This window comes from Vulpes vulpes, chromosome X (assembly GCF_048418805.1).
Source record: "Vulpes vulpes isolate BD-2025 chromosome X, VulVul3, whole genome shotgun sequence".
In the NCBI taxonomy this organism is placed as follows: domain Eukaryota; kingdom Metazoa; phylum Chordata; class Mammalia; order Carnivora; family Canidae; genus Vulpes; species Vulpes vulpes.
The window spans coordinates 34354050-34375074 of record NC_132796.1 but is presented as its reverse complement, the minus strand read 5'-3'; the positions used below and the strand labels follow the sequence as shown (position 1 = coordinate 34375074).

General features: G+C 51.8%; 1 long non-coding RNA gene across 1 annotated transcript; it reads left to right on the top strand.

The window, feature by feature from the left end:
• Positions 1 to 4592: 4592 nt before the first annotated feature.
• Positions 4593 to 19886, top strand: LOC140596154 (uncharacterized). Its single transcript, XR_011998170.1, has 2 exons — positions 4593 to 4723; positions 19533 to 19886. It is a non-coding gene; the product is annotated as an uncharacterized lncRNA (long non-coding RNA).
• The last annotated feature ends 1139 nt before the right edge of the window (positions 19887 to 21025 follow it).

The following is a 21025-nucleotide window of genomic DNA, read 5'->3' as shown; positions in this document are numbered from 1 at the left end:
GATAATGCTTTAATATTTGTAAACTGTACAGGGTTCTACAAAGGTAAATTATTAATGATGCAAGAGATGGCTCTGTGTGTCTGCGTGTGTGTGCGTGCTCACGTATATTTGTGAATTGGTAGTGTGGGGGAAGTGTGGGGGGTCATTGCGATTAGACTCTCCATTTTTAGGGAACTTCTGAACCCCCTCTCTCTACCTTAGAACCAAGTGGGACTGAATTGCAATGTTGCCTGTCTCCTTTGAAAACAGGAAGCCTGCAGGGGGCTGGGGGAGCAGCTCGATGGGGAGAGTGGGAAGCAGGGTCTTTCTGCTTAAGCCCCTCTTGTCCTCAGGAGACACCACCTTTGATGGGCATGTAGTATAGTTGTCATCTGCACAGAGCAGGTGCTCTGTACACTTTTGTGGAATAATCAGATCAATGACCCAGCATCTGAATGGTCTTGGGCCAGCCCCACCTCCCTTCTGTACTTGCAAATGCAAGAGGGCAGTGGACCATTTCCTACTTGAATGTAGGAATTCATCTCTAGGGGTGGAGGCCTCTCAGTCCCCAGATCCTTTGGATCCTTTCTGATCCTGTATCTGTCTTCAAGGAGCTCAAAGATTAAGAACACCGGAGTCCAAGATGTTTAGCATCCTCATAGAGATTGGGATGGGTGAGGTGATGGGTAATTCTCTTCATCCACATACTAAGAAACTAGCAGGGGGGAAAGTTTATCTGAAGTCATGAGACCGGGGTTAGAGCCAACGCCCCTCCCTGACACCTTCTCTTGCCTTGGCACAAAAAGATGGTGGCAGCCATGGGAGGGCACCACCCAGGCTTCCCTTCAGTGAAAAATGTTTTGGAAGGAGTGGCTGTTAGCTGACAGCCCCCAGCTGCTGCATCTTCCCTTTGGGATCCACCGTAGCGTTCCTGCTGAGGCCACACGTTGCCCAGACTGTTCCCACCTGATGACTGAGCAGGATGATGGGGGAGGGGCAGCGCCGGGCCACTCTGCCTGGCGCAGGACTTACCTGATGGGCAGTCTTTGCATCAGGGTCTGAAGGCTCTCCCCTCCTACTCCTGCCCCTCCCCCCTTGTCCTTCACAGGCATCTCCCTCCCCCACCCCAAATCTCTTGAACTTCTAATTCCATATTGGTGTCTGCTACCAGGAGGGTCCAAACTGCCACAGGGACCAATACTCAGATTCCCAGGCTCTCCATCATTTTAGGTAGGACCTGTATGTGTCTATGTGTGTGCACGTGCACATAGGACCATGTACAGTTGAGGGTGAAGCTGGGAGCTTTTGGCCACCCTTTTGCTCCATAGGCGCCAGATGCTCTCCTGTGCCCCTCTAGGGCTAGGTGGCCAGCTGCCACACTCTGGCCGACTCGCTGCTTGTGACTTTTATTTATTGTCCCATTTGCTCCTGGGTATAGTCAGGCCCATCTCTGCCGGGGGCCCCTGCTGCCAAAAAGGCTGGCTCTACCCACCAGTTTGCTCGGCTGCTCTTGGAAAGTCATTCCCAAGGCCAGACCCATACTCTGACCCAGAACTCTTTCTGAATGGGCACTCTGAGCATGAGTCTGAAAGCCCAATGCCAACCCTGCCAATCTGTACATTGACTCAGATATCCCCCAGACTGGCTTCTGCCTGAGGCCAAAGTGAGCCCGGGGGTGGGGTGGGGTGGGGCTGGGGAAGCCCTGCTCTGCTAGAGGAGACACAGACAGGAATCATAGGGAAAGGAGGGGAATCAAGGAGAAAGAGCAATTCATTGGAAAACAAAAGGTTTTTTTTTTTTTTTTCCTAGAGTCTGTTTTTTTTTTTTCCTAGAGTCTTTGCCTGCTCAAGGTAAGTGGAGGGTTGTTTTATTAAGGAGGGGGCAGAGGTCATTAGCTTGGAGAATGTGTCATATTTGACATAAGGAGGGTGGTAATTTGAGGCTGGCCTGGGAGATGTGATCCTCAGATACTATTTGCTGGGGAGAAAGGACAGGTTCTCAACTAGGAGGGGAGTGGCAGGGAGGGATGCGGCTCAAAGGTCCGATGTCCTGCTGGCTGTTCCAACACCACTTCTGTTCATTCCATGACCTTTGTAGAGAGGCTAAATCTGTGAACTGTCACTTCTTCCATCACTGGTGGCTCTGAGGGCTCACAGGACTGAGTGGCTCTCAGGGGCCCGGGCTGGAGAGCCTCAGAAACAGCCAGTGCCATCCCTATAGGCTCTTTTTTTTTCTGGAGCCAATTTCATTTGGTGGCACCAGGCTGCAGCCCCATGGGGACAGTGCCTTTGGTCAGAGGGGGGTAAGGAGTATCTCCAAACACCCTGGGTTCCTGGGAAGCCCGTGTGAAGTGCACACCCCCTCTGAGTGGCCAGCAGGGCTGTCTGCTGCCAGGGAGCCCCTGGGCACTGTGGTTCTCCCCAGTTCTGCGGGGAGGAGAGCCAGGCTCTCTGGAGCAGAGGCTCCATGACAATGTGCTCATTCCGAGCTCTACCTCCATGCCTGCCCCAGACACTGGTTACGGATGGGACATTGCAAGAGGCTAGTGAGCCAAGCCTGTGGGGCACTGGGAGAGCTATCTTGGATTGGGCGAGCTAACTCCAAGTGCATCTTTGGGGTTCCCTGAGGATCAGGGGCCTGCTTGAGCAGTCTCTCCCACCTACCCCCCACTCTGCCACCACAGCTGCTCCCCTGAGGTTCTCCAGCCTAGTCTGGGCCTTGACTTGGGACCATGCCCTCAGCCTGGAACGCTCTTATCTCACTTCTACCCATCCTTTCGCTTTCCGCTGAAGCTCCAGGAAGTTTGGGCAACCCCAGAGTAAACATAGCCAAATGTTTTCTTTCTCTGGAGCCTTCATGATGCTAATGTACGTTGTGAATCTTGGGTGCATGAGAGGGTGCCAATCTTTTCCAGAGTGTTTGGCCACAAAGGGCCTCTGCCTACCCCCATGTCTGTTAACCCTTTTCCAGAACTGGGTGGAGGGGGTTTAGGGAAATGCTTCTCTGAGAGACGCTGTGGGGGTGGGAGGGGGTGGCTTTCTCTCCTCGGTCCTGCTTTCTGGGTAGCAGCCCAGAGACCCCTCTTTCTCCACAAGATGGGGAGGCAGTAGAGTCCTCATCATGCTGCCTTGACTTCTGCCTGCCTGGCCACTGTGTGAGTGGGTTTACCCCGGACCAGAGAAACCGGAGTAACCAGCCCAGTCCCTTTCTTGTCACACTGGCAGGGTCAGATCCCAGTTTTGGGGGGCCCCAAAATGTATGTATGAGTTTTGGGGGCTTCTTTAAGAAAATCAGTCCAGAGATCCAAATTATAACTGCCAGGACCCTAGCAGGGCCTTGGAAAAGGTCTGCGCCAGTGAAGGCTCTTGGCCCATAAGCTTTATCAGCACGAAGGTAAGATCTGCACCTGTGCAGAGACTTACTTATGGGCATCTGTGTAGTTAAGACACCCCTATATGTGAAGCGTGGGTCAGCAGGATGGTTTTGGATGGCTCCTCTCTGGCTCTTTGGTATGGCTCTGCCAGGCCACGGCCTGTCTGCGTCCAGGTCCACAGCCAGCCTGCAGTTTCTTCTGCTGGGCCGGGCCTCACGCAGGTGAGAGTCCTTGGCATGTGCTTTTGGGACCTGCAGACTGGGGAGGACAGTACCGTATGTGGTGGGCAGATCTGTTTGCCCTCCTCCCCCAGATCTGCTTCCTGTGGATCCCAGGAGGCTGGCCCTCGGGGACTCGGGGACTCTATCACTCAGGTGGCCTTGTCTACTGGCTTTTGCTTGGGTCTGGGCAATGAGATGTGGCAACCGGCAATCTGGCTGGCAGGGGGAGTCAAGAACTGGGGGAATTTATCTCCCCCACTGCCCGGCTGGGCTACAGTTTGGTGGGGGCAGCGTGTGCTCATCTGTTCTGCTAAGAGCCCCCACTCTTGCTCCTTCAACCCAGGGCCTGGGAGCAGCTTGCCACTGTCGCTCGTCCTAGGGCACTTCCCGATCCCTTGTGGTTTCTGCAGTCTGCCCACACCTCTGTAAATAGTCCCTTTGCTAAACTCTTTCCAATTAACCCTCTTGTTGAGCGTGCCATCCGTTCCTGCTGAGGCTCTGACTCACACAGACCGCAGGAGTGGTGGTGCCCTGGGCAGTCCCCAAGTCATCTCACCAATCACAGGCAAGACATCTTGAGTTCCCCGCTGGGTCAGCTCGAACATGCAAATGTTAGGTGCCGATTACGTGGGGGTTAGCTTTCCACAGCAACCCAGAGCCTGACTGTGGACCCTCCCCCCTACTGCCCTTGCATTTAGCACTGAACTGGATGATCTTTACGGGTCTCCCCCTTCCCAAGAGTCCAGATGAGCTCTTGGGAGGACCCCCTCCTTTCCCCAACTTTGTTTGTTTTTTTTGAGGTGGGAGGACATTGTAATTTGGGGGAATGCGATAGAACTGTCCAAAGTACATGAAAATTGGCCACATAAATTATGAAGCTGAAGTGCCGGTTTCAGCAGTGTGCTGGTAAATGCTTAGCAACTGGCTGTCCCAACCGCCCCCCCTTCCCCAAAGCCCTGATTTGTAGCATCTGCTGATTTCCATGATGTAAATACTCACCAAGGCCAGTCTCATGCAACGGCTCCGACCGTGGAGCTGGGAAGAGGTGTGCAGTAGCACACAATTAAATAGCATTTCTCCCACGCGGATACGACAGAGTAACCTCAGAAACGGAGGCAATCGTGAACTGTAGCGAAGTCATTAGGAAAGCGTGAGTTTTGAGTATTTATTACCTTTGTTTTTAATGTGGTTGATTCAATTTTATGTTTTTAATTATTTAAATTTAAATGAAGTTGACATTATTTTAATTTAATTTGTATTAATGGGTGTCTTTAACAATTGGCTGGCTAAACTCAGTGAACGCCTAGTGACGGGCTTTCACAAAACCAGCTCTATCTGGCTCCAGCGCGCCATGGAAGGGTTCTATTTGCTCTGTGGCAACGGAAAGAAAAATTAGTTTTCATCAAGATAGAAAACAAAAACAAAGAAAGGTTACGAGTATTTCAATTGCGCCACCTTGTGGCACGACCTAACACTGCCTCACCCCCCATTATCGGAACTCCCCCATTTTTGGTCGTGTTGTATCTGTATCTGGGATGACCAAGTGTCCCCGTTTGCCCGGGACAAGTCCTGGTGTATGCCCATTGCCCTGGTTTAGCTCTCAATCGCACCCCTTTGCGTTGTCCAAACTGTCCTGCGCTTCAACAACCGATGACTCAGTGGCCCTACCCACACCCCACTAGACTAGAGCTTCCCTGAGGGTAGGGACTGTCTCGTTTTGCCACTGTATCCCCCTGGCCGCGTAGGCGTGCAGCCGCTATCTGTTGGATGAGCAGTGAAAGTCAAGGCTACAGAAGAAGCGTTCCTGCCTCGTTGGTTACGTTGATAACGACTGGGATTTGGAAATCTTTTCGTTGCGCAGAGATTTTTATTGTAATGTGGTTGGCCCTGTAATCTCTGACCCCGCTGTCCTCCGCGCATAAAAAGCCAGGCGGATAGACGTCAGAGCCTAGTCTCCCGGGGGCGTGCGGCAGCCAGAGGGTGTTGGTCTGGCCATCTGGTGCAGGAACAGTCGAGCCGTGTGGGAGCCCAGCTGGCACGGGAATCCTTGGCTGTCCCCGGCAAACAGCATGGGGAGGAGAGCTGTGGGATCAATAGTAATTTCCTTCAGAAGAACGGCGACATAGCGCTGTTGGCAGTGGCATTGGGCTTTCCCTGGCACGGAGGTCTCTAAATGCACTTGGCCCTCTTAGCTAGGAACTGGACTTGCAGCGGAACACTGGACAGGGAAGGGAACAAGGACAGGACTTTCTTGGCCTGAGCCCAAGAGAGGTTGCCAGGTTGGCTGTAGAAGCAAGCTTTCTCTGTGCCTGCCTGTCATCGGCATAAGCCACGTAGACACTTTGAGGCACTGACAGAGTGGAAATCGTGGAAGCTGGAACATTCCCACGGGCCTGCCGGCACCTCTCGTGCAACATCCATCTACTCAGCACTTAGGGAGGGACTTCTGTGTGCCAGGAACACAGCTCTGAACCCCGAGCTCTGGACTCGGGGTAGAGGTGATCCCTGCTTCGCCCCGTCTGGAGATGGAGGATTAGGTGTTATCTGACATTTCTGAAGCAGAGCCATTAGTACTGAAGAGTGGGGAGTCCCAGGTGCTCTGGTAGTGGTTAGGAGTCTGGCAAGGATGGATCAGTCTGGGGCTGCCAATTGAAGCGTGAGCAGGAGTTTTGTTGGAAGGGGTAGTGGGTACCCCAGATCCCCCCTTTAGGAGCGGGGGGATGGCTGGGGGGATGGAAGGGGTAGTGTGCCACCCAGATCCCTCCCTTTAGGAGTGGGGGGGATGGCTGCCCACTCAAGGGTTGCCCTTAGCTCATGGGTGCTGGGCTGCCTTACTCAGGGTAACACCCCCTTCCCTGGGGGCCAACTTGTATTCAATGGCTGGTCTGTTGGGGGGCAGATGCAAGGGTTTACCCTCTTGCCTCAATCTGGGACATCTTTGAAAGGCCATCCTAGCTCCAGAACTTTCCATGGAGTTGGTTGAGCTTCTGTTGCAGTTGCATGGTAGTTCAACTTGTCTGCTCCGTCCTGCTGCCCTCACCTCCTCGCAGGGGCTGTTCTCTCCAGTCAAGCTGCTGTACACTGGTCTCTATCTTGGGGCCCATGTCCCAGGCAACCCAACAGACTCCAGGGAGGGAGGGAGGGGTGGTCCTTGTCAGGGAGAGAATCCAGGAGCAGATCACATGGGGGATGGGCAGGCAGGCAGGTGTTACCTGCAGGGATGCTGAAGAGTCTGCATTTCCTCCTGTGCCTGGGAACCAGGTCTGTGATATGGACCCAGTGATAGGCTGGGAGCTGAGAGGGGCCACTTCCTACCAGGAAGTTCAGAGGAGGGAGAAGGTGGTTACATCCAGTGTAAGGAAAACTGAGAAGGGGCCCTGTGGACACCGAAGGTATTGGGAAAGTCTGCAGTCCAGATAGTCTGAAGCCAAAGAAGAATCCTGGAAAGCAGATTCTTGGTCCATCATTTGTGATGATCAGCGAGGATTCAGGGCGTAAAGGTCTCATGTTGCTATGGTTCTGACCGAGGCATGGCCTAGGAGTGGTACTTTTAGCTCTGCCTGGTCAGACTTCTGGCTCTTTCTCTCTCTTTCTTTTTAAGATTTTATTTATTTTTTTGAGAGAGAGCAGAGCGAGAGCGAGAGAAAGAGAGAGCCCGAGCAGGGGGGAGGGGCAGAGGGAGAGGGAGAAGCAGGGTTCCCACTCAGCGGGAAGCCCAATGCGGTGCTCTTTTCCTGGACCCTGAGACCATGACCTGAGCCAAAGGCAGACACTTAACAGTCTGAGCCACCCAGATGTACCAGACTTTTGGCACTTCTTTAATAGAATTTATAGGTTCCTGCACTGGGCCACATGTCCCCCTCCCAGCCTCCTAACTTCTTGACGTTGCTGCTGTGCCCAGTTTGAGCTGGACAAGTGAGCAAGAGCAGAGCTGTGCCACCAGGTAGGCATGGGATCAGATCCCTCACACTGTTGTGGTAGCAGAACTAAGGGCAGAGTCAGTCCTTAACCCCGTGGAGTCTGTAAGATGGGGCTCTTGAGGTAATGCACATAAACGCTTAGCACAGGGCCCGGCCCCATAGGAAGCACTGGGTAGATGGCTTCATTTTCAAGCCATTTTTGCTTCATTGGCTCTAATGGGCGCTTCTCCATCAGAAATGCTTGACGAATATCCATTTGGTGTGTGTGTGTGGCAGAGGGCAGGGGGCCAGCAGTGGTGGTGGTCGCGCTGGGGGCAGGATACATAGACAAAGGGACCCTTCGCTTGAGTTTTTGAGCGATTCAGCCTCTCCTAAAGTTATCCCACACGTGGGGCAACCGAACCGAGGAAGCGAGCTTGTCTTCATTGCCCCCATTTGCCAGAGGGGACAGCTGAGGTGTGGAGCGAAATTGACTTGGCCAGGTGACCAAGGGCAGCTGTAATTTCTGGAAGCTTCCCCTGGCTGCTCCTGCAGCTGGTTCTCCTGGTCTCCCCAAGAGGTGTGGAAAGAGACTGCAGTTTTGGGGTGTGGGCTGGGCTGCCTCCTGGAGCCCTGAGCGGCCCAGGGACTGCTTCTGTTTGTCCCTAGGCTCGCCAGAAGGGCACCTCCTTCCTCCCCACTGATGTCAGCGGATGACGTCTGGGCCCCATTCAGGCCATGCTGTCATTTGTCCCATGCTCATTCAGCTGATTAAAAGTCATCAATTGTTTTTTAAGCCACCAGCAGGCGAGCCACCAGGCGCCATTTGTTATTGCTTGGCCATGCTGTGAGATGCTGTTTAAACTCACTGAGCAAAGCTTTCGGAAAGCAGAGGCCAAAAGCGGTTTTTTTGGAAGAAAGAAAATAGGAGAGAAATGAGCGGGCCTACATCTCTGCCGGAAGGAACAATCAGGACTGGCAGCCGAGGGGCTGGGTGCCCCTGTTAGCAACTCCCATGTGGTTCTTTACAAGGCCTTGCTCTGGGGACCTGAGCCCCGAGGAGCCCCCTTCATCTCCCTCCCTGGCCATGTGATCACCGCCAAGGCCAATAAAGGGTTCGCATGGAGTCTCCCCAACTCTGAGTTTTGCCCTTGCTATTTGGCAGGTTTTATGTCCCTCAACCACCACTCCATGCCACCCCTGCTCAAACGCCTTCAGTGGCTGCCCATGGCTCAGGAGATGAGGAAGGAAACTGTGGCCTGGCATCGAGGCCTTGCATCCTCTGTGAGGTGACCCGGGGCCCCTTCTGATCTTCTCGGCCAAGCTGCACCTTTCTGTCGCCCTTAGACATGTCCCTTGTTTCATTGCCTTTGTTCACGTTGCTTCTACAGGAGATAATGCACCACTTCCCCACCCCCCCTTGCTCAGCACCGAGGATCTTTCAAGGCTTCTTTTGGGTGGCCATCTCAGTCCTGGTGTCTTTACTAAGGCCACAAGTCCATGTCCTCTCCTCCCCGTCCCCTTCAACCACATGGGCAGCAGATGCTACCAATGCCTCACCCACACCCTCTTGTATTCCTTGTTTCTGTGCATGCAGCTGCCAACACCTGCGTCCCCATGCCCGGGGGCTGTCTCTGGCCACCCAACAGGCTGGAAGTGCCAGGGCACTAATTCTCCCTGGGAGCAGCCCTCAACTGATGACTGCTGGAAGCTGGTGGATGAACACCCTGGCTCCCTCACCCTATGGTAGAACATTCTGGAATTATTGTTCTGTGCAGGCTCTCAGAAGTTCCCCAGCTGGACTGAGTCTCATTAGCCCACAGTGGTCAGCTGCTTATTGGCTGCCTTCCCTTCCCTGCCCCCTCCCAGATAAACCACCTACACTTACATCCTTGTCTCAGCGACAGCTTCTGGGGGAAGCCCACCTTACAGGACAATGCTGCTTTGTTTGTTCTGGTCCTTTGTCCTGGTTTGGTCTATCCTGGTCCTGCTGAACCAGCCTTAGACCCCCTGCAGATCCCAACATGGTGCCTGGCCCACAGTAGTATCCCATAGTAGGTAACCATCTGTATTAGAAAGTCCTCTAAATGAAGTAAACAGACCTCATTTTTCTATGGATTTTTCTCTCTGCCTGCACAGACTGGGGCATTCCCGCCTCTGGGCTTTGACTCTGCTGCCCGCTCCCACCCCCCAACCTGGCCATCGTCTCCTTCTGTGGAAATCTTCTACTTTAGCCAAGATTCCCTCTAACTGTCCCCCGAGCTTCAAGTTGGCCTACCCTGAAAGCTTCCTTCTGTGAATTGCTATTGAATTTTAATAGTGCCACTCAGCTTTGCCCTTGCCCCTTACTTTGTCCCATGTGTTAATTTTCTCTCTCCTTTGAGCTCTCTCATTCTCAAGGGAAAGGCCCACAGATCCCAAGGGCTCCCTGGGTTCTTCATCCCTTCTCCGTCTGGGAGTTTTCAGAAGGTCTGACCCCACGTGAGTCAGGGGAAGTTCAGTGTCATTGGCAGAAACATCTGTTTTTCCAGCCGGAGCTCAGAATTTTCCTGTGTAAGAAACTTGTAAGTAAACTCAAGGCCAAGGCCAAGCTTGTTGTTGCCGGGGCCACGGGGGGTGGGGTGCACAGAGAAAGGGAAGGAGGAAGGGGTTGAGTGACCCAGCGGCCATGACCGGCCTTGGCTGCATCAGCTCTGCAGCCCATTTCTCGGACTTGAGAGAGATGCCATGAATCCTCTGGTGGGGGTGGGGTGCTGGGGTGTCTCTTACCCGGCTGAACGCAGCTCCCCTTTGGCAGTCCTGCCAGAGCTGGGCCTATCAGGCAACATAGGAAGCCAACAAACAGGGGAGAAGGCCTCACATGGACAGTGATTCCACACTGCTCCCCCAAGGGCCACCCTCCTCATTTCCAACCCTCCCTCTGAGATGGAGGACCTGGATCTTGTTCAGGTGCCAAGGACCTTGGCGTTTTATCTTTAGGCCAAGGTCAAAGGGGCACAGTCAAACTCTCTGGGCCTGGAGTTGCCCCGAGCAGCTGGAAGGGGCATTCTTTCCCGTAGAGATGGGGTTTTCACGTCCACCTTGCTCCCAACAGAAGCTAGGCGGCCTCAGGCTACACCGTGGCAAAACCAACTCTGTGCGGGAGGCTGTCTCACATTTATGCCAGTTTTTCCAGACCACAAACTGGGACGCGGGGACGGATGAATACGGGGAGGAGGGGGGTTTATTACCAGACCACAGGATGGGCTCTCTGAGGCGGTCGGTGTGTCCTTGTCGTGGGCGCTAGGCCCCTCGGGTAAGGGCCCCGGGGTGTCCCTCAGGCTCCGGGCATGTGTTTCCTTGCAGCGGCCTGGACTCCGAGAGGCCTGCAGGACAGGAAAGGCCTTGCTTCCTTAGTGTGGAGCTGCTGTTACCCTGGAAACGGCCCCTCTGGCCTACAGGGCCTAATAACATTCCTCAAAGTTTTCAGGGGTTGTGAGTTTTGGAATGATTACATAAATGTAGCTTTGTGGGGGCAGAGCTCTGCGGGGGTAATACCCTGCCTCTGGAGCTGGGCCCGTGAAGAAAAAACGCAGCCAAACAAAGGAGAAAATGCAAGCCCTCCATTTAGAAAGACTCCGGGGTTGCAGAACTGAAGGATGGGGGAACTTTCTGGCATCTTAGATGACAGCGGCCCTAGCAGAGCGGCCGGCGGGGCTGGGGTGGGGTGGGCTGGTGGTGGTGGGACAGATTCAGGTATTCTAGAATGCCCTTGGCCACATACGAGGAGGGCTCCTCATGCTCCAAAAGTTTGCTGCCTGGGTGGCTGCAGCTCTGTGGTTGTGTAGAAAAGCAGAAGTTGTCACGTTGGAGAAATATTCAGGAATGAACTGACCACATGAAGTTTGTCCCTACCCAGACATGGCTCGTTGGCTGACGAGCTGCGCGGCCTCCCTGCCTCCGGACCTCAAGACGGGCACAGGGCAGGGCAACTGCAGAGTGAAGTTGGGAGCTGCCGGATTTCCTCAAGTCTGCGGAACTGACGCTGGCAAATCGCAAATCGTTGTACCAGGAGCCACTGCTCAGAGGGCCTGGCCGAGTTCGCCCCGTTCTCCTGCCTGAGAGGCGGCCCCTGAGCAGGAGGCATGATGGGAGTTTCTAAAACAGGGCCCTTTGAAGAACAAAGAGTCAGGAGGGACCCTTGGGATAACTGATGAAGGCCTTGAATCTTTTTGCTAAAATGACCCTCTTTAAGATGGTGTGTGAAAGTCAAGGGTGAATAGGAGGCCGTTGGGCCTCTAGACGGTTTGGTGGGGGGGAGGGGCGGGGGAGGGGGGAAGCTTTGAACTTCCAACCAAACTTGTTAGCACTTTGTTGCTGCTGAGAATTGGTGCACAGTTGCGTTTAGAAGCTCCGTGTTGTTCCAGATAAAACAACTTACTTTTATGATTCGAGGGTCATTTTCGAGATCAAGTGCCAGTTCAAAAATTTTTTTCTCACTATTTACTCCGGAACGTTCATCTCTATTTGAAGTGGTTTCACTCTGAGTGGACTTTCCCTGGGTTGGCTGACCTGAGGTGGCAAGGTCTCTGGCATTTCTGGGAGCTGAGGGGCCCCGGGGGCTTTGTTTTTCCAGAAGGCTCTGGAGGGGTGATGGAGGGCTGTGGGCTGCCTCTGCCCCGACCCAGGATGGGGGGAGACTTTTAGGGTCTGATGCTCAGAAACAGGGTGTGGAAGCCCAGTCAACTGCCTGGCTCAACTTACTTGGCATCACCAACAAGGTATCAGAAAGGCTCCTCAAATGTCGCCTGATATGCCCCCCTCACCAGTGCCTCCTCCTCTCATCCCCCCACCTGTCATCTCAGTAAGCAGCTACCCCTTCCCCCCAAACCCTGGGAGTCCCCTGTCTCCTCTTTCTTTTCCTGCTCCGCGTCTGCTTGCTTAGTAAACCTTTTTGGCCTTCCCGTCAAAACACCCCCAGACTGTTTTCATGGGTGGCTGCCAACAGGCTGGGCCCCGCCCTGATTCTCTGCTGTGACTCCTTGCTGTGTCACCCCTGCCCCCTGCAGTCAAGTTTCAGTGACAAAGCCAGCATGCCCCTGTCAGGTCACATCACTCTGCTGCTCAAAGCTGTCCAAAGTTTCCCAGCTCACTCAGAGTGAAAGCAACACTAATGGCAACTCTATTGTCCCTTAGTGGTGTCAACCTGCTTGACCCCCTCCTCTCACTCTTCTTTGATTCCTCGGCTCCCACCACACAGCCCAGAGTGGTAGGCCTAGCCAGGTCTGCTCTGGCCTCAGGGCCCTTGCACTTCCTCTTCCCTCTGCCCAGAATGCTCTCCCCACCCCAGTTAATACAAGCTGACCTCTCCCTCCCTTCAGGTCTTTATGCAGACGTCAGCTTCAGAGTGAGAGTTCCCTCTCCACAAAGGCCCCATGCAGACCCTATTCCTCCCTCCCTGTTTCTTGTACCCCATGGCACTGCTACCCTGGGACCCACCATATAGTTGACTTGGTTATCTTATTTCTGGCCTTTCTTACTAGATAGAATGACAGCCTCTGCGAGGGCAGAGATTTAAAAAAATATCTGTGTTGTTTCTCATGGTATTTTTAGCTTCTAGTTCAGTGCCTGGCACATGGTGGGCTGCCCGTGTTTGTCGGATACATCGATGTGTGGGACTGGGGGCAAATGCGGGGCTCAGGCCTGGGTAATAAAGCAGGGTGAGAGAGGAGGGGGGAGGAAGAAGGGTTCTTTCCCTATGCCCGGGTCCCTGACCCTGTCCCCTCCTGCGCCTGTTCTGTCTCTGCCCAAAGCCCTGTCTTGCCCTGGCTGCCCAGGAAGTCCTGTGAACAGTGGTGTCAGGAAGGCCACCTCCCCCCCCCCCTCCCACCAGGGCTGGAGGGCCCCTGAGCAGAGCAGAGCAGAGGCCTTCTCGGGGTTTCAGGAAATAACCGGGGGAACTTTGGCTAGCACCCAGCTGCAGGGGGGGGGGGGGGTTGGGGGGACGGTGATGACAACAGCATTTTGCTATTGCTGCTGAGGCGATTTTGCTTCTGCACCCTGGCAGGTAAGGCTAGAGGTAAGTGGACCCTTTTATATCCACCGCAAGCCCTAGGCTAGGTGCTCTGGCCCTCACAGATGGTTCTGCTGGGCATTCATTGAGTGAAAGGGAAAAAGACACAGCAGCAGGTGTCTAACCCTGGCCAATACTAGTGAAAGCAGGATGGGCGGTGAGACCTCAGGGAGTTCCTAGAACTTGCTTCCCATCTCCCAGAGCCCTCCCCACTGCCCTGCAAGTTTCTTCTTTCAGAGAGCCTTCTTGCCTCAGAAGTGGGTGGAGGAGGAAAGTTGCCTCACTGCCAGCCTGGTCCACAGACCTGGCCCCGCTCTCCAGTCATGGGGGAGCCTTAAAAAAAGAAATGCCCCTGCCTGGGCCTCACCTCACTCAAATTAACTCCTAGTCTCTGAGGAAAGGACCCAGGCAGCTGCCTTTAAAAAAGCCCCCAGGTGATCCTGCTGTGCAAGCGCATCTGAGGCTCATCTGAGGCTGCCAGTGGAACCGGTGGAAGAGTTTGACACATGTGTCCTTGGAACTTGACCTACTGACCTTTGCATTGGACTCCCTCCCCTTGGCCTGTTCACATCTTGCCAGCTTTCCAGACTCAACCTCCAGCTCTTTCATTTGCAAAAAGCCTCTGGACTCGGGGCCCAATCTCACTGAGCACTTGCTCATCTGCTTGTGGTTTCTCTGTTGCTGTCTCTGTCTCTCTGTCTCTCTGACTCTGTCTCTCTCTTTCTCACCCATGCACACGCAGCATCTTGGTTTTGAAAGTGGGTGTTTGGTAATTAATCACTCTTTCCTGCGCCTGATCTGACCTTGCATTGTTATTTATCTTCCCTGGTATTTACTGCCTGCTGTCTGGACTGGAACCCGGGTTATAGACTTATAGACTCGGCTCAACACAACAAAGAATTTCCGACAGCAAGCCCCCCCCCCCCCCCCCCCCCCCCCCCCCCGCCCGCCCCGCTTTGGAATGAAAAGGGTTGAGAGGGTGAGAGGGGAGGAAGACATTCCTGGTCTTCCCAGGTCGGCTGGGCTGGGGGAGGACAGAGCTGCCTGTAGATCATTTGAATGCCAGGCAGGCAGCAATAAGAGTTCTCTGAAGGGGAGCCGGTCAGGAAGGAAGTCATGCATTTGAGACCTGTCGCTGGCCCTCCAGGTTTGGGAAGGGAGGGGCCCAGTTGCATTTGGGAAGCACAGGGGCTCCTCAGGTGTTTCCAGGCTCCTAGTACAGGGTAGGCCTACATGAAACAGGAGTTGCTTGGTTGAAGACAGCCCAGGAGGTGGTCATAGAACTTCTGGGGGCCAACATGCAGCCAGAGACTGTGAAGGATACCTAGGAATGACCTCCTTTCTTCTACAGACAAGTGCACCAGGGCCAGAGGGAGGGGGTGAGCTCTGGAAGGCCACCTGGTGAGGTCCTGATACAGCTGCCCCCTATCCTGTTGGGACCTCTGGCTGCTTCCTGGAAGGCAGGATTATTAAACTGATAGACACCAGGGAGTCCGTGAACTTGGATGGGGAAAAAAATTACTTCTTTCTTTCCAGTAACTTCTAACTATTATTTCCTTTAATGGATGTAAGCAAGAAACCACAGGGATACTGGCAATGGCCGTAACTTTGTCGCCAACAGAAATCACCGAGATCTTCATGTCACATTGCAATGATTACAGATAGTTTCCAATATCATTTACAGTCATCATTAGTTTGAAATTGCTGCAGTGAGCTTACCTTGTTATTGAATGCATTAAATGAGCACCCATATGACTACATCGCCAAACATTTTGATGTTTATTTCAATATAATTGGTTTGCTTTGCAATTCTGTGGTATTTCATTATATGCTTTATTTATTTATTTATTTATTTATTTATTTATTTATTTATAAGCAGGGAGGGGCAGAGGGAGAGGGAGAGAGATAATCTTAAGCAGGCTCCACACTCAGCGTGGAGCCTGACGCAGGGCTCAATCTCACAACCCTGAGAATGTGACCTGATCGTTTAACCAACTGAGCCACCCAAGTACCCCTCATTATATGCATTTAAAACGTTATTCTGAGAACGGGTCCATAGGCTTCATCAGCCTATGGATGCCAAAGGCGTCCATGGCACCAAAAATATTAGGAGCCCGTCTTAAGGACTACTCTCCATGAGACACACAAGACATCTCCTGCTGTGGACTCAGTTTGATGGAAGGGTCAGTGCTTGGCCTTGCTGACAGCAGGGCTAGGGTCCCTTCTCAGTTGTTACTTAAGTTCTCTGATTTTCAGTTTCTTTGTCCATGAAACAGGGATAATAATTGTCCCCACGTTTTAGGGCTGTTCTGAGGTGAGAACACTTGTATGATGTTGGCTGTGTCTTGGCCGAGGGTCTGCATTTGATGCATGCTAGTGATAGTGGTCAGATCTCAGTGTGCCCTCAGGGTCTTGGGTAGGCCAGAACCATTTCTTTATCTTGGCCAATTTGAGAAGAAGATTCAAAAAAAAAAAAAAACTTTTGCTTATTTGTCATTTTTTTCCCCAAACCTCAGTTCCCAGGTATCAGAAATTATTGCCTGAGGCTACAAGGCCTAATATATGCGTGTGTGTGTGTGTGTGTGTGTGTGTATAAACTCAAAGCTTAACCTCTATATCACAAAGCACGCTAACCTTAAGTGTGCAACTCAATATATTTTTTACATATGCATAGATAGGTGTAATCATCACCCAGGTCAAGATATAAAACATTCCCAGCATTTCGGAAGGTTCCTGTTTGCCCATTCTCAGTCAACACTGCCCTACATCTTTAACTTCTATCCTGAGTTCTATCACCATCGATGAGTTTTACCTGTTCTGAAACTTTACGTGCATTGAACCAGAACGGAGGTACTCTTCCACGCCTGGCTTTTTGCCTTCTGAACGTCTGTGAGGTCTGTCTGTGTTGTGGCATGGATCGGTAGCTCTATTTTTTCCCATTGCTAGGTAGGATTCCATTGTGAAAATACACCACAACTTACTTATCCATTCTCCTGTGGATGGCAATTTGGGTTGTTTCCAGTTTGGGGCTCTTTTGAATAAAGTTGCCACAAATGTTCGTATGTGTGTCTTTGTGTGGGCATACGAACTCATTTCTCCTGGGTATTTCTAGGAGTGGAATTCCTGGCTCGGAATATTTGCGTGTGCTTACTTTTAGCTCCAATTTACTTTTTGAGAGATGTATTCTATAAGAATTGGGCTTAGGTAGTGTAGTAGGTGGGACAGCTGCCCTGTGAACAGAGGTTTCCCCACACTTGTCTTCCCACCCAACAGTTTTCCAGACACAAGGCAGCAGGAATTTCAGTACTAAAGTTTTATTTATTTAAAAAAGTTTTTTTTTTGCAGTACCAAAGTTTTAAAAGGGTTGACATTACGGTTATTGACAACCAGGGCGTGTTTGCCAAGCGTGGCTCCCTAATTTAGTCTGAGGAAGGGGTTGCGGTACATAAGTGGATGAGGGGGAATCAGAAGATAGATAAACACAGGAAAGAACTTACCAAGGGAGTTCAGAAGCCAGGGGTGGGCTGCTGATGTGCTCTTGGGGTAGATTAGATTGAGCTCAAGTGACCTGCTGTCTCCAGTCTCCAGAGGAGAGAGAGGCTCCTGCTCTCTGCTCCCTCCTCAGGCAACCCTGCTGGCCAGCAAATCCCTCAAGTGACCACCTAGGGCTGATCAACCTGGCCTCCGTCTCCTCTTATGCATGTTTAATTAAGCAGGTGGCATGTCACAGCTCAGTCGCCTTTTACTACCAGGCTCCTGTCTCTCGGTCTTAACAAAATAGCTTCTTCACGGGAGGGAGATTTTCTGTAAACCCCATCTCTGGGGCCTCCAATTAAGTCACAGCTTTGCACCAAGCACCCTCCTAATCGTGGTGAACCCCAGGTGGTTGATGCCAGACAGGTTTTTTTCTAACACTGTGGATCTCAAAGTGTGGTCCCTGGACCAGGAGCAGGGAACCTGTTAGAAATGCCAATTCCTGGGCCCTGCCCCAGACCTCAGAGTCAGAAGCTCCTGGGATGGGTCCCCGGGATGCCTGTTTTAAACAAACCTTCTGGGAGATTGTGCTGACCCTTGAGGTTTGAGAACCACTGGTCCACCCGGTTTATAACCTTAGCTGCATGCTGGAATCACCTGGAGATTTAAGAATATGCTTTCTGGTCTACCTCTAGGGATGCTGATGTAATTGGTCTGGGATGTAGTCTGGGTTTATACATTTTTAAGCTTCCCCGGGTGATTCCAACCTGCTGCCAACATGGAAAACCTTGCATCTAGGAGAAGGCTCTTTTGTTCTATTATCTCCCTCTGCTTCCTGGGGCCCTGGCTTAATGCCTTGAAGATTCTGCAGTGTTTGGGCTGGGGCCAGCTCCTACCTGCACACAGAGCAGATTGTGTGAATCTACTTTGGGTTTTGCCTTCAGTGAAGTCACATTGGCAGCTTGAAATCATGTATGGTCAGAGCGTTTACACCACAGAAATGGGCAAATGCTTCATACAGACCGAGGCTATCAGGCCCAGAGAACCTTTGTTGATTGTTAGCAGCTTACTGTTGGGCAGGTACCCTGCTTGGGGCACCTAGCCCTGGCTCTGGATGGGGAAGGAAGGTCAGGGCTCTGGTTGAGCAAGACTCACTTGCCCAGGCCAGAGGGCCCAATGCAAATGATAGAAGTCACAGTGGGGGGTGTCGGTGGTGGTGCAATCTAGAATCTTTATTACCCCTCAGGGTCAAACTATGGGTAAAACACGGTGACGGGGCTAGCTACAGAATTTGGGGGATGCAGGGCAAAATGAAAACTCAGAGCTTTTTGTTCAAAAAGCAAGAAAAAAGTCTCATTAAAAAGGTACTAAAATATTGGGGCGCCTGGCTGGTTCAGTTGGAAGAGCACAGGACTCTTGATCTTGGGGTTGTGAGTTCGAGCCCCATGTTGGGTATAGAGATTACTTAAAAATAAAATCCTTTTTTTTTTTTTTTGTAAAAAACAGTCCTAAAATATAAAACTTTCCCTTTCTTCTGCAGTCATGTTGTTTGCTACTCAATATCCTGTTGCCTTGGGTACAGGGATGCTCCTGGGGTGTGGGTAGACCCTTAGAGATGCCTAGGGGGCCCACTTCAGGATTCTGCACTCTAGGGATACCAGCTGCCAGGTTCCCAGCCAGACCTAGGTGCTGGGACCTTGTTGCAGGCAAGGGAAGCCAGTGTCCCCTTCCCACGGGAATACTAAAGGGATTTCCACTTTCCTGCCAGGATACACTAGGCACCTGGGTGACGGTGGGTGAAGGGCTTGCCCTGGCCTAGTTGGCCTGCTGGATGTCCTGTGTTGCTCTCAGCCTGGGAACGCCCATCTCACCCCGACCCTCCCACAGAGGGTGTCAAGTAGCAGTGGTGGTGGGCATGAGGTCGGACTGTGTGTGAGCTGAGGCTCCAAGCCCTCAACTCATGCTCTGGTTCTGTTAGACTTCACTTAACACAACTCGAACCTAAAGACAGAGTTATTGGGACTTTTAAGATGGCTGCCAAGAGCATGATAGCCCTAACACCAGAACCTTCTGAGCCTGGGGCCCCAAGTGACCATACTGGCCGCATGCCCTTGGAGCCTGTTCTGTGTGGTGATATGACCAATGTTCGACAGGTTGAATTTTGCAATGCAAGCCTTGCTCCTCGAGGGGTTGCCTATTCTTCCTTAGGTCTGTCCTCCAACAAGAGTGCCAACCCTGCCTGCTGGACACCCATCATGGGCGACAAGGGGTCCAAGAGCATAGATGCAACTCCTGCCTAGACAAGAAGAGGACACGATGTAGCCACTATTGATTTTCCTGTAGACAGTGAACTTTTCATTAAAACAATCACATAAATGATTTAAGTAACCCCCACCTAGCAGTCTCTGGTAGCGCATCACTGAGAGGGACAGCATCAAGCAAGGCCTTGCAAAAGGACTCAGAGCTTGTGGAACATGACTTGAGGGGGTTGGGGTCACTACCTAACTTAATAAATCTTTTTTTTTTCCCTCTAGGGCACTGGAATCACACATGGTCCTGTCCCTTCTGTCTCTGCAACTGCTTTCACTACAGCCTGGGCAACAGGAGCCACTATACTTAAAATGAGGCCATCTTGGGGCTGCCTGGGTAGCTCAGTCAGTGAAGTGTCTGCCTTCCGCTCAGGTTATGATCCTGGGGTCCTGGGATCAAGCCCAGCATCATCATCATCATCATCGGCATCGGCATCATCGGCATCATCGGCATCAGGCTCCCTGCTCAGTGGGGAGTCTGCTTCTCCCCTCCCTCTGCCCTTCACCCCCTGGGCTCATGTGCTCTCTCAAATAAATAAATACGATCTTTAAAAAATTAAATAAAATGAGACCATCTCATACCCTTGTCACCCTTGTTTTAAAGGGCAACAGCTGCACTCTGCTTGCTGCAGTCTCCACTCCCTTTATTCTCCTTTGGTCAGAAGAGGTGGGGGTGGGGTAGGGTAAGGGACCATTGGCAAAATGCTACCCTTCTCCAAAACGTTGCAAGCTCACCCCCCATGAAAGCTGCTGTCCAGACAGCAGAAGGATTTCCTTAGGAACTATGCTCTTAACTTCCCTCAGTGACACACTCCTCACTGTTGTGCCAGCTTGGAGAGAAAAGTGATTTTTGCATCGAGTAGCTGATTATTGTCGTGAAGTAGCCAACGCTCTTAAAACAGCTTAAGACCTGCTTTGGGCCTTGGGGATTTTTAAAGGGATTTTTACCACTTGTCCTTTAAACATTTAAAATGGCAGTATCTTTGAATGAAACAGGATGCTTTGCCCTTTTTTTTTTTTTTTTTTTTTTAAGCAAGAGGTTATACAGTGGTTCCCTTTGGCTGCGTGCTTCCTTTTTTTTTTTTAATTTTTTATTTTTGGAGATCCTGGTGTAAAAAAAAAGGCATTTACTTCTGCTGAGGAGGAGGAGGAGGAGGACAAGGAGGAGGGTGGGGGCCTGACTGTTGACAGCAGAGAGGCTAGCCATCTCTGCCTTTTGTCTGTAAGCTGTCTTGGGTGGAGGGCTACTGCACGTGAGGTTAATTGCCCAGTCGTAACTCTGGTCGTTAAAATTCAAGAGGTGTGCGCTGTAAGACACTTGAGGTAGATGAACTGTCCTGTAACTTTTTATATATGGCACCCCCCCCCCATTTGGGTTCCCACACCGCCGTTGGCTTAAGCCAATTAGAAAAAAAGAGAGAGAGAGAAAAAACTGCCGCCTTTCCTCTGCCACTCTGGGAAGCTCCAGAGAGGTCCAGTCCGCTCTCCTGTGAACTCGTGTTTCCAGCCACAAAGGGTTTGTGTTTCCAGTTAAAAAATAAGTCTGCCCAGAGCCTAAAATTAACATAACACTGGGTGTCAACTATACCTCAATAAAATATAAATAAATCCTCCTCCTTTCTTTATATTCGAGGGTCTGATTTAAATTAAGATCTATTTTTTTATTGTCAGTTTTTTTCTCTTTTTCCCAGTGCCTTTCTTTTCTTTTTAAAGTGATC